Genomic DNA, 16,546 nt, shown 5'->3' on the forward strand with positions numbered 1-16,546 from the left:
CGGAGAAGACAGCAAAAACAGGTTTGTACACGCCGTGACTTTCACGCTGGACAGAAGATATTAGTACGCACACATCATTTATCTAATAGAGGAAAAAGTAGATGTAGTAAATTTGAGCTTCTATATGCAGGTCCATATCGAATTCGCAGCATTCCTCACCCCAATGTAGTGCACGTCGAAACTCTGAGAACCAGAAAAACCCAAGGGAATCACCATATCTCCAACATCAAACCCTTTATTGATTGAACATACTTTATGATTTATCACACTGTAATGCCATTTCCTGAATTTTATTATGACCATTTGTGCAATTATATTCACATGAACACTTACTGATGATTATCGTATTTTTTCTTGGCAAGTGCCCGGCAAGGTAAGGTTAGCAGGTCGTTTTCTTGTCGTTACACATCAGACCGTGCACATTTTTCCAGATGAACTTACACATTTTATGACCACTTATGCAATTATATTTAGGTGAGTTCTTGCAGATGATTATCGTATTTTTTCTTGGAAAGTGCCCGGCATGGTAGATTAACAGGTCGCGTTTCTTGTCGTTACACATTAGACCGTGCACATTTTCCATTTTTCATGTGTGTATGATTGTTTTCCTGTTTTGTTTGTATGCACTATGAAATATTTAAGATATTCCAAACACCAGTTGACTTTGACATTTTGCCTGATGATATCTCAACATCGACACTATTTTTACATTTTTTTTTTTTTTTTTGCTGCTACATTGTGATAGTCTGTGTACATTTTTGCATCTGAACACTGTCTATGTTTTTTGACATATTACGTTTTCTGTGATGCTATGCTGTATGCTCAATTGTATCACTAGAAACCAGCTTTTATTTAATGGGTATATGATTTAAATGCAAGATATTAATCATTGTTCATCATTTTCAGAAAGAAATAACGTGTAAAAGAAATAAATTAAACAGAAATGGGAATTTCACCTTCGGAATGAACGAAGGAAGATGCAATACCTCGTCACGAAGAGTAAATGGATCAGAATTAACAAGCATTAACAAGAATATACTATACACATCGTATGATAGCAGTCTTAACTAATTTTTTTTTCTTTCAGAATACGAGGCGATTGATGCAGGCTGTCAGACAGAACTACACATCTTAGTTTTAGTGATGAAATATGCTAGAAATAAGAAACTCTATACTATGAATAGTTGTATAATGAATAATGAAGTGACTTTTTTGCAGATGATAATGAATGGTGATGAATAATGATGAAGAATATAGTGATATGGATAATGAAGTTTTTCTTTGCAGGTGATGATAGTAATGATAATGAAGTTTTTCTTTGCAGATGAGGATAATGTTGAAGTTTATGTATTTATGCTATGTAGTTATTTAAGTATTTGTTGCAGTTCGCCTTGACAGTACGTCTTATGTCGCATGGTATGATGACTGAAGGTTTTTGGAAAGGACAGCTAGAGAACATATATATTTAATACACATTTCATTACCTGTTAATTCGAAGTTCACTACTTTTCAGCATAATATGCGTTTCTCCTTTCAGCTTAATAATCCATTTTGTATTTTTTGCAGGAGAAATTATTCATTTAATTAATGTGCTATAGGCAGTTGGTCATTAAACGTGTGTCATTCATGAATGTGATCACATATACTCTATTTGTTTCATAACCTTGCTACAGCTGACTCATGACGAATGACGTTACCTATCCTCATTTGCAGCAATAAGTCAAAAGCAAATCTTTTTATGCCCCAGCAATTAATTATCGATCCCAACGCAATGCATTTCTAGCACCAAAAAAAATGTATTACCAGTCCCAAATAATGCTACTAGTTTAAAAGAGTTATGAGTAATACTGAATGATGTTTTCCAATCACAGACTTTGAGTAATAGTTACAGAGTGTTGCATTTTTAAATGTGTCTTATGTCACTTGAATGATGAGTTCTGAGTAATAGTGAATGATATTTTGTAATAATGCATGCATGCTCTACACTCATTAGCTCCTGTTTTGAATGATGACTTCTGATGATTTGTAACTGGCCAATGAGTGCCAATAATTATTTTTAAATATGTCATATGTCACTTGAATGATGAAAAATGTTTTGTAATATTCAATACTTGCTGACCAACGAATGCCACTATTTCTTATATTTTAAATTTGTATTATGTCACTTTTATGCTATATGTATGAATACTAGTAGCTTGATGCTACACTCTTTAACTCCTGTTTTGAATGATGACTTCTGATGTTTAGTAACTGGCCAATGAGTGCCAATAATTATTTTTAAATATGTCATATGTCACTTGAATGATGAAAAATGTATTGTAATATTCAATACTTGCTGACCAACGAATACCACTGTTTCTTATATTTTAAATTTATATTATGTCACTTACATGCTATATATATGAATACCAGTAGCTTGATGCTACACTCATTAGCTCCTGCTCTGAATGATGATTTCTGATGTTTAGTAACTGATCAATGAGTGCCAATAATCATTTTTAAATATGTCATATGTCACTTGAATGATGGAAAATGTTTTGTAATATTCAATACTTGCTAGCCAACGAATGCCACTGTTTCTTATATTTTAAATTTATATTATGTCACTTACATGCTATATATATGATTACCAGTAGCTTGATGCTACACTCATTAACTCCTGTTTTGACTGATGACTTCTGATGTTTTGTAACTGGCCAATGAGTGCCAATAATTATTTTTAAATATGTCGTATGTCACTTGAATGATGAAAAGTCTTTTGTAATATTCAATACTTGCAGACCAACGAATGCCACTGTTTCTTATATTTTAAATTTATATTATGTCACTTACATGCTATATATATGAATACCAGCAGCTTGATGCTACACTCATTAACTACTGTTTTGAATGATGACTTCTGATGGTTTGTAACTGGTAAATGAGTGCCAATGTTCTCTGTAAATAGATAGCTTATGAACATTATTCTGTAATACTTCATACATGGTACAGAAATGTTCAGTAACTGGGCGATGAGTGCCTCCAATTAATCAAATCAGTTGATAGACTAGTAATTATTAATGATGACTGGCATAAGACTTAATGTCCTTCACCTTCTGACCTAATTACCAGAAATTAGAATAATATCCGTTTGTCCCGTCTATCCTCATGCTCATGGAGCACTATATTTGGTTTTTGCACTAATTCTACGTTGGTGTACCTTACAAGAACGTGGTGTTGACACGACATGCTGTCCACCACCTTGAGTGATGGAGATGTTATTATGGTCCCACTGTTTGGTGTACCTAATGTACTACCAAAACGATAACATGGAATATTACTACGACATTTCAGTGTCTTGGCTACACTGTTTAATACTTCAGGGAAAAGAACTTCAGATTGTCTCACTTGGTGTTGTGCTTCTGCAGAAAGATATGGACTTTCAGTGCAGCTGCGTGCAACCTAATGGGCTACAACCATGATGCAATCCTTCCCTTTCCTATCCTAGTTCATGTAAAATAGTAAAAAAACTACAGTGCGTGTGCACTTTATGTCATTTGTTAATATGATTTGTATTCATTGCGTATACATTTTGTGATTTCCTGATATGTTCTAAACTACAGTGCGTGTGCACTTTATGTCATTTGTTAATATGATTTGTACTCATTGCCTATACATTTTGTGATTTCCTGATATGTTCTGTACTACAGCGCGTGTGCACTTTTGCCATTTGTTAATATGTTTTGTACTCATTGTGTATACATTTTGTCATTGCTTGATATGTTCTGCACTCAGTGCATGTGCACTATATTATATTTCATGTTCTGCACTTATATATATGTATATATTCTGTGATTGTAAACTTAGTTAATTAAGAAAAATTTGTTGCTCATGGCAAGTCCAATTGCCTCACCATCGCTGCCAAATTTTTGCCCCCCCAGTGGAGGGTTATGTATGCGCTATATGCGCTGCCTGCGGTGGGCAAGGCATGGGAGAGTCTCTGACCAGAGAGCAGTATGTAGTTAGTTGTTGCTTGTCGCTAGTCGGCAGTAGTCGACGGTAGTCTGCGGTAGGAGTCTGCACGTGTCTGCGCTTGTCGGCAGTCTGTTCTCGTCGGGACTCTGGAGGATGAGTATTATTGTAGAAGGTAAAGAAGCAGCCTTGCGCATATCTAGTAATGTATGTTAACTGTCATCAATTTCATTTAAAAAATTGCCCCAATAATAATTTTTATAATATAAAATAATTTTTTTCAAAAAAAAAGCATTCATTTCAATTTAAAGATTTTATCCAATGAATAATGAATTCCTTTCACGAGTCACAAAGCATAGGCCAGCATTGCACGGAGCTGTGCCGAAAATTTTTTAGGTAAGAGCAGATATATTCGCAGTTTTTATTGAGGTAAGAATTTTTGCTTTTTTTATTCAAAATACAGGGCCGAGGCGCAGCGCTGCTGTCGTCATAAAATTTACCAGGTTACTGAATTTTTTTATTATTTTGGGTTTAGGTATTTTTCTGTTTCGAACTTAACATTAAATGAGAAAAGAATTTTGTGGGTACATTAAATATGAATGCATTTCTGCACAGAGATTATAAATGGGAACCCAATTTTGTTCAGAGGTTACAATATTTTAAAATTCATTTAATTATTATATCCGTGGGAGGTTACACTTGGTTCATATTTCTTTTATTATTTTTGTGGGGAGGTTACAACACGAGTCCGTTTTCGTAAACAAACTCTGTGATTTGCGAGTCAGATAAAGCCGCAACTGCCACTGGAGAGTGCTGAGAGCGGAAAATCGCGTTAACCAGCTCGTACCGTACTGCCCACGACGCTACATCTCGCGACGCCGGATGTCCCGACCGCGTCCACGTCAGTGTTAGCTGCCTCGTCCCGTGTGACAACGTCTGGGTGGGTTTTGGCGAAAGGCTTCCAGTGTGTGCGGTGGCCCGGCGGTGTGGGCGACACGGCGCCCGCCGCCACGTACCCCCGGGCAGCTCACGCAGCCTCTGGCGTCCTTTGTCGCTGCAGCAGGCTGTGCACTCTGCACTCTGCACCTCCGCCTTACGTAAGCGCCGGCCGGAGTTTCTCTCCGGGCGCTGGAGCTCCTGCCCGAGGGCCCTTTTCACGGCCGTCCGCGGCGCGCCGTCGCCCTGCAATTACCCCCCATCTCCACGCCCACCGCCGCGCGAACGCGAAGAGCGAACCAGCCAGACAATGCGTCGATTGCAGTCAATCTGCCTTCCAGAGTAAGCTTTCCGGGCAGGCTGGCTCTTACGAACTTTTACAAAAGTAGTAAGCGTTTCTTTTCACGGAGGCAGTTTGCTTTCTTTCAGTTTCCGTCCAGTTTCAGTTTGCGCAGTATTCTCGAAAATTTTACAAAAGGTAATAGCTTATCGATTTGACTACAAATAACGTCTTTTCAAAGTCAAAGTTTGGAATCCTCATGAGTTCCGAATTGAAAATACTGTTTACACGTAAAGAACGAATGTGATTGACGTAATAGTTTTCTGGGTATGGTACCGCGACATAGTGTATAAAACTACTGCTGGAGAAAACCAACGTTTCGGCCACGGTTGCAGCGGCCTTCTTCTGGGTAACCGTACCCAGAAACCCGCGGGAGCCTACACAATTAAAGAATATGATTCAAATGGCTCTGAGCACTATGGGACTCAACTGCTGTGGTCATAAGTCCCCTAGAACTTAGAACTACTTAAACCTAACTAACCTAAGGACATCACACACATCCATGCCCGAGGCAGAATTCGAACCTGCGACCGTAGCGGTCGTGCGGTTCCAGACTGTAGCGCCTTTAACCGCTCGGCCACTCCGGCCGGCAGAATGTGATTGATTCATTAGGCAATACGAAGTCAAAACATTGTGACCACCTACTAAACAGTCTGTTTGCGCTCCTTTGCTGCCGGCCGCAGTGGCCGAGCGGTTCTAGGCGCTACAGTCTGGAACCGCGCGACTGCTACGGTCGCAGGTTCGAATCCTGCCTCGGGCATGGGTGTGTGTGATGTCCTTAGGTTAGTTAGGTTTAAGTAGTTCTAAGTTCTAGGGGACTTATGACCTCAGATGTTAAGTCCCAAGGTGTTCAGAGCCATTTGAACCATTTACTGCAGCTCGAGCCAAGTCCTGTCACACGGTTAGTTGTTCAGCTGGAAATTGTCATCGCTGTGGAGAAGGCATCAGGCGTGAATCGATGCGAGTGGTCCTTAGATTATTACCACAGGTCACGTGGAAATACATGCAGAGTTAAATAGTGGACATGCGACCGTAGTATATTGTTGTGTAACAAATCGCAATGGTGCAGCGAACTGGAATTCTCCAGATCCTGGAATTCTCCAGATCCTGGAATTCTCCAGATCCTGGAATTCTCCAGATCCTGCACCAATGCAACGTTTTGTTCCGTACGAACTGTGCTGTTTCATCGGGGCGATTTTATGGTTGCAATGGACCCAGTTTCCTCGAATTCCTTTATGACCCACAGAAATTTTGCTGAACGAGCATTATTACGTCCGAAGATCTAGTGAAGTCTACGAACAGTCTCTGCACAGCACTCGCCGGTTGTACAGTGCTGTAAAACCGAAAACCGAATTTTATTTTTCAATTTGAAAATTGCGTAGTATGTGGAAGAATCTGTAGTGTAATAGCAGCGTTATTTATGTTAGGTTTTAAGAACGTTAGCTATTTTACTTTACTTTTATTTCTACAGATATAAAGATGGTTCGTCAAACAAAAAAGTCAGTTTTTACCACATTGACATGCAGCTGGTTAGTGAGTGAAGCTCGAAATAGCTTAACCAGAACTTCACTAACATGCATGATGGGCCAGAATTCCCAGCACGGCTCGGAAAACTGTACAGGAACGCCTCAGAAATTGGTTGTGATACTGAATGTCCACAGGGAGTGGTTTGCCTTGACCGCAGCGGTTTCCCGCTCCGCTGTTACGCAGTAGGGGCGCATCAATCATTTGGACACGCGCTGTTCCAGTGCCCGCCTGACACAGCTGCAGTCTCCGCTGGAAAGGACCAACTATCTTCATTATACCTGCCACTCAGTCAGGCCAATGCAATACTAAATGCCTTTCAGAATTTCACGATTAACAGCACCAGCCGCGAAAAAAGTAGTTAGTAACAATAGAAGTTGCAAGTAATATCACGAACAAAAGAGAGATCATTCCGATGTCTCAGGTGGGGGTACGTTTCATATAGTTGATTTATCCCAGGACAGTCCACCCCGATAACTGAGTGGTCAGCGTGACGGATTGCCGTCCTACGGGCCGGGGCTCGATTCCCGGCTGGGTCGGGGATTTTCTCCGCACAGGGACTGGGTGTTGTGTTGTCTTCATCATCATTTCATCCCCATCCGACGCGCAGGTCGCCCAATGTGGTATCAAATGTATGTAATAAGACCTGCACCAAGGCGGCCGGACCTGCCCCGTAAGGGGCTCCCGGCCAATAACGCCAAACGCTCATTTCCATTTCCATCCCAGGACACAAAATTACAAAATCTTACTGTGTGAAATATGGTAAAAAGTCGTATAAAGCATCAATAATTCGAAACTTATTGTTAGCAAAGCGTTTCTAGGTTGTACAGAAAAACTTGTAGCTTTAACACTAAAAGTAAAATTACTGACAGAACAGTGCCCTTGTTCACGGACAGTTAGACCATGAAGCTGTTCCGTGGAGTAGTGCACTTTAATCCAGTTATAATTACAAATTTACAATGTGACAGCCTTCTAGATTACTAAACAGGTAACCTTCTGTATTACCAAATAGCTAAAAAACCTTTCCAGTGGCAAGTTGCCATTCTAACGACTTCCAGGGGAGACAAAAATTTGATTTTCAGTATTTAGTATATTTACTGAGTTAAGTACTAAAGCCAGACTCTATTTGTATTGGTGAGACAGCAGAGCCCACGGCGTGCAAATTACCCACATTCATGCACTACTTGAAAATGAGTGCACGTACACAATTTCAAACACTTTAGTTACTTTTTCTCGCTGACGCACTTCACAAAATAATTAAAGGAAAAAGTTTGTCACTTATTACATTTTCGGTTCTCATGAAGTTCAAATATTTTTATTTATTACTTCCTTACTACTAACTCTATTCGTAAAAGCATTTGCAGGCAGTATCGAAATATACTACTGACTGTACCTCCAAAATTATATCATTATACGACTTATACTTCGTGGGATATGTCGTCGTAAACATTGCGATTCGTGAGTAGCTATCTTTTCTTAAACCGGAGCACAAATCACTACAACATTGTTTAACTTCAAAAATTTAACATATAAGCTCATTTGTAAAGTAATAAGGCTTTTGAATCTGTTTCACACATGGGCGATTAATTCTTTAAAGAATCGTGGTTGGGGTTTCTGCTTACTCATAATACTTGCGAGGGCTACCCAGAAATAAAGCACCAGCGGTTATAACTGCGAGAAGCGTTTTATAAATAAAGTAACATTTTTTTCTCGGCCAGTTTCTATAGAAAAAATGCGAGACTTCCTGTGGGATATTGTGGAATATTTCCTCTTCAGCCTACATAGTTTCATAAAGCTCCGATAGGTCGCGACACAATACGTAGCCTTCAAAAAAGGCGTCAGTGGTGGAGGTGCGCTCCAAGCGGAGAGCTGTCATTGATTTTCATTTGGCGGAAAACCAGAGTATCGCAGATATTCATAGGCGCCTGCTGGATTCTATGGAGACCTGGCAGTGAACAAAAGCACGGTGAGTCTTTTCAAATGGCTCTGAGCACTATGGGACTTAACATCTGAGGTCATCAGTTCCCTAGAACTTAGAACTACTTAAACCTAACTAACCTAAGGACATCACACACATCCATGCCCGAGGCAGGATAACCTGCGACCGTGGCGGTGGCGCGGTTCCAGACTGAAGCGCCTAGAACCGCTCGGCCACACCGGCCGGCGGTGAGTCTTTTGGCGAGGCGCTTGCCACCAACACCAGGTCACGCAAGCATGTCCGATCTCCTGCGTGCCAGCCCCCAGCAAACAGCTGTGACTCCTACAATGCTGGAACGTTTGGACACACTCATTAGAGGTCAACGACGGATTACAGTCAACCACTTCGCTGCATAACTGGACATCGCTGTTGGTAGTGCTGACACTCTACTCAACGAATTCTGGAACTCAAAGGTACCTCGCCACCTACCAAAACATCATAAACAGCAAAGAAGGGCCACTTGTGCGGAATTGCTTGGGCGTTACGAGGCTAATCATGTCAATTTTTTGTCGAGCTTTGTCACAGGCGATGAAACATGCATTCATCACTTCGAACGGGAAACAAAACTACAATCCATGGAATGGCGCCACACCACCTCTCCCCCGAAGAAAATGATCAAAGGCGGACCCTCAGCCGGTACAGTCATGGCGACGGTCTTCTGTGACCAAGAGTCACAAGTAAGACGGGCCGTGGCGCTTACGTCACTGCACGTGTCACTACAGGTATTACGAGTGCAACCTGCTGTCTCCGGCGGGGAGCCAGTAACCATTTCAGACGAGTTTAAAAGTTCTTGACTGCTTGTTTAAATGCATACAGGTTCTCGATAGCACACGACAAAATTAAGATTTTTAGTGAGTTCTTTTTCCATTACATACTGATTTCATGTGGGCTCTGCATGGAGCCGAGCGCTCGCGAAGTGTGGCGGAAAAGCCGACTAGTTTGACGTCACAAGTTCGTTGCAGGGCCTGTATATCTCGTTGGCCCCGTCTAGCACTCAGAAGGGGTTGTTCCGTATGATGTCCTTCTTCATGGTGTACCGATCAACTCTGAAGTGCATTTTTCTACCTTCAGGAAATTGAAGAAACGACTTCAGCGTTTTCGTCACCATAAAAACGCAAATGAATTTCTCGTTCTCCGTGACAACGCAAGGCCTCACACAACTCTGAGCACCCGACAGGAGCTCACAAAACTTTATTGGACTTTATTGGACTTTATTCTTCATCCTCCCTACAGGAAGGATCTCGCACCGAGCGAGGTGGCGCAGCGGTTAGCCCACTGGACTAGGTCCATCCCGCGTCCGACTGCGGCCTGGCGGGGTTGGTCATCTGCGTTTTTGTTAACCCTATCCTTCAGTCCACCTACCTCGATAGGATTCTTGCCGATGTCCCTTCACTCTGTGGTAGTAGGTACGTGCTAGGTATGAGTAAAGCAGCGGTGATGAAACCATCACCTAATACCTACCACACAGAGGCCGCGTAACTCTATTTGATAGTCAGTTCCTTAAAGTTCATGATCAAAAAATCGGGTGTTCTGGATCTTCAGTCTACTTGCAGAAAAGCGTTTAAAATTAAATTATTTCTGCTTTTTATTCATATTTAAACACATGAAACGGTTCTCAAGTCGGTATTTAATATTGTAAAACGTTATCATTCAAAGTTCACTGCCTGTATAACAAATATTCACTCGAAAAGCAGCCAGAATTTTAGGAAGTCCGACCAGACTAATTTTCACATTCAACCAGTCACAGACTGACAGCTATTCGCGTGTTAAACATTCGGTCCTTTCAGTGGTCTGCTTCGTAAGAGGTGCTCGCCAAAATGTTCCTTAGAAAGCACGAAACACGCCACGCGGAGTTGTTACTACGACAGAAGTTCACATGCTCATATCTCTCAAACTAATTAATTTACAAATGCCAAACTTTCATTAAAATGTTCGTAACTCCAGTCGCTTCAGTCAAGATATGTTCGAACCGAAATTAGCTCACTATTTACTCATCTTACAGAGTATTTCTGAGGAGCGATTGACATCGTGTTATCCGTATGCCGGCTAGCAAACGACTCTTCTCGAGGTACTCTCCTATATGCCCACTCATCTTTTCACGTGGGACCAGCGTAATTCTGATCGGCTGCTGATCTAAACGACTAATCAGAACATTCCTCCCAGATCATTCTTGCGGCAAATCTTGCCTTATCCAATCACTAATTTGATAGTAATTGATGTCAGCAAAACTTCAAATTCTTGTATTTTGTTTAATCAAAATAAATGAAGTGCGAAATATTCTTCAAATTGATAATTAAACTTATTCCGCCTCTAAGTTCTATTCTGGTTGCTTTTATACAAGAGCAAGAACACACCAACATACGTCACCTGTATCGTGGTTGCAACATAACTTTCCCACGGTTCGTTTATACAAGGTTTCACGAAAAATGAAATACTACATTTTAACGTATGTCCCACATACATTCTCTCAATCATTCTCACGTGCTCACACGGCAAAATATAATCAAATAATAATTTGACCGATTTTTGTATTAGGTAACGCACAGTGACTAAAGTTTGAAAAAGAAAATTCTAATTAATTGATTTTATGCAGTGATAATTTGGAGTGGTTTCAAATGATAATGAAAGTCAATCTGTTATTGTTGCTAACTTGGTTTTTTAAAAAACAAGCGTAGGTTTTAGGACTTTTAGGTAATTCTCTTTATATGCAGAACTATAACAAATAAAAATCTGAAATTTTGACAGCATCATTCCATTAATAACAAAAGGCTGTTTACCAATTTTGAACAAAATCGGATAATAACTAATGCGGATTATTTAGATTCGTAGAGGGTATGAATCTTCGCATCGATTGAATGTTACGCTATGCAGTTCTCACGGCAGGCATCAAAGCGAAAAAAAACATAGCCATCCTGCAGCCACCGTACTAGATGGCTGCGTGCCTCACAGCAGCGAATGTCATCTCGTAATAACTTGCTGCGTTACACGACCACAATAGCAGAAATCCGTTAGCTAATTTCTATCAAATATAGTTACAGAGATAGAGTCTTAGGTGTGGATACGACTTGTACGTAAGAGTCAGTGCTCTGGTCTGACTTCTGGTGTGCAATGTTCATTTAAGTGAGATGTTAAAACGAGGGCCAATTTTTCTGAATAGCTAATCAATAGTTCTTGTAAACGACCTGCGGACGATATGTGAAGCTGGTGACATCATTGAGCAGTTGGCTTCCTCGATACACTGCTTGATCATCTAGAATCGTGGTTGCAGTTACATAAACACGATTCTTTGGATATCTCCACAAAAAGAAGTGGGCTGGAGTTAAATCGGGCTTATGTGGGGGCCATTTCTGGGGACCACGCTACCCTACCTACCTTCCAGAAAATCTGTTGTTCTGTTCTTGCATAACATCACTCGCAGAATGAGCAAGGTGACCAGTGAGATGCATCTGTATACGGCATCTAATGTCTAGATGATGGTAGGGTCAAGGGAATGCAGATAAATGCCATTCCGCTGCATTCAGCGATGAATCGTAATAGTATAAGACTGAAGAAGCGAGGATATGGATGTGTTCATCTCATGTACTCTGGCGTATGTATCGAGCTTTTACTGTCGGCAGTGTCAGTCTAGACATTAAATGTCGGATGTGATGGGCAGCTAGCCAGTTCTGCGAGTGATGTCGCACTACCCTGCGTGATAATCGTCTGTGAATCTGACGGTGACCTGCGGGGTGGAAGGGACGGAGAGAGAGGTCCCATTCTTTCAGTATTCTGTAGAGGTGCAGCACTCGTATATCATGGTGTGGGGAATCGTCGGGTGTGATTTTAGGTCATGGATGGAAGAGAGTGAGGGAACTGATGGCACAACGGAACATTAAGGACGTGCTGCATGCTCACGTGTTATCCCTCATGCGACAAAATCACGGTGCCATTTTTCAATATGACAATGCTCGTCCACACATTGCACATATATCTGTCAACTCTGCATGGTGTTGAAGTACCCCCTGGCCGGCAAGATCCCCAGATCTATTCCTTAGAACATGTGCGGGACCAGCTCGGACGTTAACTCTGTCCCAGTGCTGGTATCCTGGATATCAACGAAGTTTTACAGCAGCTCTTGGCTAACTTGCCTTCGGAGAGGATACCCATTCTAACCGACTCGATGCATGCATCGATCCAGAGCGGATGCAACGTCATACTAAAAGTGAGCTCATACTGTCGAGTTCTTTGTAAATCTGAGTCGCTTTTTTAATCACTGAAATAACATCACAAACCTTCTCAACGAGTTAAGTTTCATTTTGTCTCCTCATCTCTTTCTGGGTACTTCACTTTTTTTCAGGCAGTGTACATATAAACAGCGAGTCCAAAGCCAGCAATAAATACATAAAATGTGCGAACTCATTCTCCCATCAACTTCCCTAAGCTCTTGAAATGCCTGTATGTACATCTCGCTCCAAAAATTCGAGGAGAAAGGAACTATAACATGAAACCACTTCGCGACGCTCAGTGCCTCTGTTGTAGCGTCTTGACATTGGAAAAAAGACGCAAAGAAGCGAAGTCTATATCTACGTATGGACTCTGGAGGCCACCTTATAGGGTACGCTGTGTACTAGTGCTACATCCCCCTTTCCTTTACCAGTCTCGAATGGTGTCCAGGAAAACCGATTCTTGCGAGCTCTAATCTCTCTAATTTCACATTCATGGTCTTTTCACGAGGCACATGTAGGCAAGTCAATATGGTCGTTGACCCTTCTACTAATGAATGTTCTCGTAGTTTCAGTAGTAAACTACATCTTGATGCACAACGCCACTCTTCTAGCGACTGCGATTGGTGAATGAGCATGTCCACTGCGCTATGGCGATTACTGAAGCAACACGTAATTAAAGGCACTGTTTGCTTTGGATCTTCCCTGTTTCCTCCGTCAATTCTACCAGGCATATTTGGCATCTGCCTTCTGTATGATTACTTTAATGTGATCGTTCCACTTCATACTACTCTGTACGGATATTGTTTCCAATGACTGTTCATCAATCGTGTAGTCAGACATTAACGTGTGTCTGTGCCTACTTACTTGCAGCATTCAATTTGTCTATGTTTGTGAAAATCACAGCGATAAGTGTCGATTCTCTGCAGGTTTTCCTGACTTTCGCTACGACTTCGTAGCGTGGCCACTTCTCTATATACAACGGCATCATCCTTGAACAGCTTTATGAAGCTTCCAACGGTATTCCCTAGGTCATTCACATTTATTGTCTGCCTCCGTACCTCCGTGATGCCGGTGAAGTAACGGCTTGTTCGGCCAAGGGACTGACCACCTGTTACAATAAAAAATCTTAGCGTAGTTTTCGATGGGATATGAGAGGTGTCATGCGACATCTACACAGAAACATGTAGACAGAACGAGGGGAAAAAGTATTCAGTGGTCTGGGTGCTATGCGGAAGATCCGAGCTCAATTCCTGGTACTGCAGGGATTTTTTTTTTTTCATGGTGGGAGGACTGGAACGTGTTGCACTCAGCCTCTGGATGTCAACTGGGGAGCTACTTGACCGAGCAGTAGCTGCTTCAGTGTCAAGAAAACTGACAATGGTCGGAAGAGCGGTGTGCTGAGCACCTTCCCCTTCATATCGCATCCAGTGACGCCAATGACAGAGGACGACACAGTGGTCGGTCGGTCCTGCTTGGCCCGCAGAGCCACAACGCGGAGCTCCTCTTTGCTTTTTGCATTCGTGTTTATTGTGTAACCTCCCCACAAAATAATTTCTCCAGTGTAGCCTTCCCACAAAATTCATTCACATTTTATCTACCCACAAAATTCTTTTCTCATTTCATGTAAGCTCAAAACAAAAAAAAATTCCTAAACCTCCCAACAGTAAAAATTATAATCATGTCCTTCACATTCAGTGTAACGTCCCAACAAAAAAAATAAATTCAGTAACCTGGTAATAATACAACGTAACTAACCTCTCAATTAAATTGTCGCTCACTTATGACTTTTTAATAATTGACTCTGAATTTAATCTGGTAAATTTTGGACGTCAGCAGTGCTGCGTCATGGCCCTGAAAGATCATTCTGAACAAAAAAGAAAAATTCTTACCTCAATTAAGTCGCCGGATAACGCATATATATCTGCTCTTACAATAAATTTTTCTGGCACAGCCCTGTGTAATGCTAGCCGATAGATTTGTCATTTATGAAAGGAAGCAACTGTTTTTTCTTTTGCAACAATCGGGATGATCATGGATTGGAGAAATTAGTAAATTCTTTAAATTGAAATGAATGGTTGTTAAAAATTACTTTATATGAGAAAGATTATTATTAGGACATTTTTAAAACATTTACATGGGACTTGAGATAACATTACTACATATGCGCGAGGCTGCTTTTTACCTTATACAATAACACTCAGGCTGCGGCATCGCTGCACCGCGACCGGCCCAGCCAACACGATACACCAGACCAGACCACAGCACACTAGCAGCAACTTACTGCTACAGTTACACAGTTCCTACTGCAGTCAACACTGCTCTCTGGTCAGCGATTCTCTTATACCTTGCATATCGCAGGCAGCGCATGAGCAATACATCGAAATTACATCTGCTCGGACCTCTTACAATTGTGAACAGTAACGATGCTGTACCACACCATTGGTGTCGCGAAAGAGTAATGGGGCAGGAAACTTAGTGTGCCTTTTCAAAGGAAACACCCACGGCAATGGTTTGAAGTGATTTGGAAAAATCACGGAAAATCTAAATTGTCGGGCGGAGATTAGAACCACGGTCCTCCGGATGCGAGTCCGGTATCTTACATGTTAATGCTGCCCCATCTCACACGGTGTCTGACACTGGAGTTTTATGAGCATCTGCGGAACACTCTTGGACGTAGGGGAAGGTCGCTATCGATGGACCACCTAAGCAAAATATGTAACAAAATCCTCGGATGTTGTGATAAATATTTCATTTTCTGTGTAACTTGAAAATTATTTCTGCATTTCACTGTAGTACACACATAAATATTCATCGTTAATGTGTGATCGGCTCAAAAATGGCTCTGAGCACTATGGGACTTAACATCTGAGGTCATCAGTTCCCTAGAACTTAGAACTACTTAAACCTAACTAACCTAAGGACATCACACCGATGCATGCCCGAGGCAGGATTCGATCCTGCGACCGTAGCGTCGCGCGGTTCCAGACTGTAGCGGCCAGAACCGCTCGGCTACTCCGGCCGGCCACTTCGATTACTCGTGCTAATTAATTTTCATGTGTGATGAGACACTGAGATAGAAAATTTAATTTGTATGCTCCAGTAATGTAGTTCTTCAAATAAGTTACTATCTTTACACAGGAAGTTGAATAAAAACGCCTCCAATTACAATTTTTGCGCGTCTTATTAAATTACAAGGTGCATTTCGGACCCTGTGTGTCCATCTTCAGGTGCAAATCGTCTAATACATACTTACATTTGCTCTTGAGTGAACTGAAAAGCATTTTCCGAACAGAGAAGGAACCTTTTGAGGTCAACATACGTTCATACTATCGTCACACATCACGTCACTCAAGGTGGACATTTGTTTACACTGTAGACGATTTGTTCGTGAAGGTGGACCTACAGGGTTTGAGATGCATCATATAATTAATTGAAACACGAAACAGTTGTGACTGAAGGCGGTTTTCCATACTTCCTGTGTATTGAGCACAGTCACGTTCAGAAAAGCAAAATACGGATAAAATTGAAGTTCTTATCTTTGACGTCGTGTCTTAGGATAAAATTAGAGTTCTTATCTTTCTCGTAATATTGTGTTTTCATACTGCGCAAGTA

The sequence above is a fragment of the Schistocerca americana genome, chromosome 8 (assembly GCF_021461395.2).
Source record: "Schistocerca americana isolate TAMUIC-IGC-003095 chromosome 8, iqSchAmer2.1, whole genome shotgun sequence".
Taxonomy (NCBI): Eukaryota; Metazoa; Arthropoda; class Insecta; order Orthoptera; family Acrididae; genus Schistocerca; species Schistocerca americana.